The 2,197-nt window shown below is 34.5% G+C and overlaps 1 protein-coding gene and 1 pseudogene across 1 annotated transcript in view; both read right to left on the bottom strand.

Annotated features, from left to right (window-relative positions):
* LOC105293196 (dynein heavy chain 11, axonemal) overlaps positions 1-2,197 on the bottom strand; it is a gene marked incomplete at its 5' end in the record, with an annotated part of 146,959 nt that overhangs the window by 52,845 nt on the left and 91,917 nt on the right. The gene's annotated exons all lie outside the window — the stretch shown is intronic.
* LOC111740913 lies at positions 336-451 on the bottom strand (annotated as a pseudogene).

Below are 2,197 nucleotides of genomic sequence, written 5' to 3'. Positions count from 1 at the left end.
TTATTTCACTCAGTTTATCAATTTTGGAAAATTGGATAGATTCAAAAGAAAGACATTGTATAATAAGTCTGGCATTCAGGCAATGTTCCTTTTTACTAAATGTCAAGATATCTGCAACAATTTTTTTTTAACTTGAGGAGAGATACCCAGAATACCATAATGTGGCAAAATTTTCAGCTGCTATCGATAGATGCTTTATAATTTTGTCCTGCCCTGAGATTAAATCTCTTGTGTCATATGACGAGGAAAGGGTATCTGATCTACTGGCCACTCTATTTGAATGAATTTTTATTTTATTTTATTTTATTTTATTTTATTCTTCTTATTATTATTTATGCCTACGGCACCTGGTCTTCATAGGTGGTCTCCCATCCAAGTACTAACCAGGCCCGACCCTACTTAGCTTCTGGGATCAGACATCGGGCTTGTTCAGGGTGGCATGGCTGTAGACCATGGACTGTGGCTCCACTGGGGCACGAACTCAGGACCTTCTGCATGTCCAGCAGACATACTAACCACTACACTATGGAACCCTATCCTGAATAAATTTTTATAAAACAATTTGTTATATTCTATAAATATTGTTTAAAAATCATTATTTTCTTAAATCACTAAATCAAATCACTCACTCATTACAGCTTTAATTACTATAGCTAAGAATCTCTAAAGATTGATCAAATTCATGACTTACTGTCTTCACTCAACTCTCAAATTTTTTCCCATTGTAATAATCTTATATTTGTAACAAAAGCTTTCACAAACTTGAAAAAGATCTGCCAAACAAGCTATTGTGGGAGATACTCTTAACTAAATTAAATGGTGAATTCATTCATGTTATCTAGTTTTGGTTTGTTTTTAACTTTGTCAAAACCTCCTGTTTAATTTTTTCTCCAGAAAGAAAAAGAGTAATTCAAGTAGGAATCCTCTTCTAAGCCAGTATATATCTGTACTGATACATACTTCCCTTAAAAAAAAAAAAATGAGTATTCACGTCACTGTTAAAGAGAAATACTGGGAATATCAAGAGATGAATGAACCACAGGCCAATTGTTATAAATCAATCAGGCAGTGGCTGCTAGTATATCTAGTGAGTACAGTGGCTCTGAGCTCTTGTTTTATAGGTCATGGATCTGATACTATCTGTTCCACGTTTGCACATATTTTCCAGTTGATGCCATGCTCATTAAACAATCATGTATCTTATTGATAATTTCTTCAGTTATTTGTTTCTATCATGAAACATGTTGCAACCAACATCTGTTCACTCAACAAGCACTTACTGAACACCTACACTGTGCCAGGCTGTCAGAGAGTCTGCTAGGCCTTGGGAATATAACTGTTACCAAGACAAGCATAGTCTCTGCTATCACAAACATTATTATTCTCTCATAATAGGCATTATGGGTATAAAATTTTACGTACTGATTCATTCATTCTTTGTTCAGTCAATAAATATATATTAAATGCCTACATGTAACAAGCATATAAAAAGCAATTAAAAGATAAGCAAAAAACCTGAATAGACATTTCTCCAAAGAACATACACAAATGGCTAATAAGCACCTGAAAAGATGCTCAACATCGTTAGTCACCAACAAAATGCAAATCAAAGCCCCAGTGAGGTGCTACTTCATACCTACTAGATGGCTATAATAATAATAATAAACCCTACAGACAATAACAAGTGTTGGCAAAGATGGAATGAAATTAGAACCCTCATGTACTGCTGCTGGGAATATAAAATGGTGCAATCATTTTGGAAAACAGTTTGGCAGTTTTTCACAATCTTAAATATAGAGTTACCACTTCACCCAGCAATTCTACTTTAGGTACATAACCAAAAGAATGGGAAAGATATGTCCACATTGAATTTGTACACGAATGTTCATAGCAGTATTCATAATAGCTAAAAGGTAGAAACGACCCAAATGTCTGTAAACGCATGAATGGATAAACAAACTGTGGTATATCCAAACAATGGAATAGTATTTGGCCATAAAAAGAAAGTATTTATACCTCCAACAACATGGATGAACCTTGAAAACATGCCAAGTGAAAGAAGCCAATCACAGAAGACCAGGTATTATACGATTCTACTCATAGCAAATGCTCAGAATAGGCAAATTGATAGAGACAGAAAGTAGATTAGTGGTTGCTTAGGAGTTTCAATTCTAAAATTGACTGTGGTAATGGCTGC

This window comes from Pteropus vampyrus, unplaced genomic scaffold (assembly GCF_000151845.1).
Source record: "Pteropus vampyrus isolate Shadow unplaced genomic scaffold, Pvam_2.0 Scaffold69, whole genome shotgun sequence".
Classification (NCBI taxonomy): domain Eukaryota; kingdom Metazoa; phylum Chordata; class Mammalia; order Chiroptera; family Pteropodidae; genus Pteropus; species Pteropus vampyrus.
This window is presented reverse-complemented; position numbering and strand designations above follow the sequence as displayed.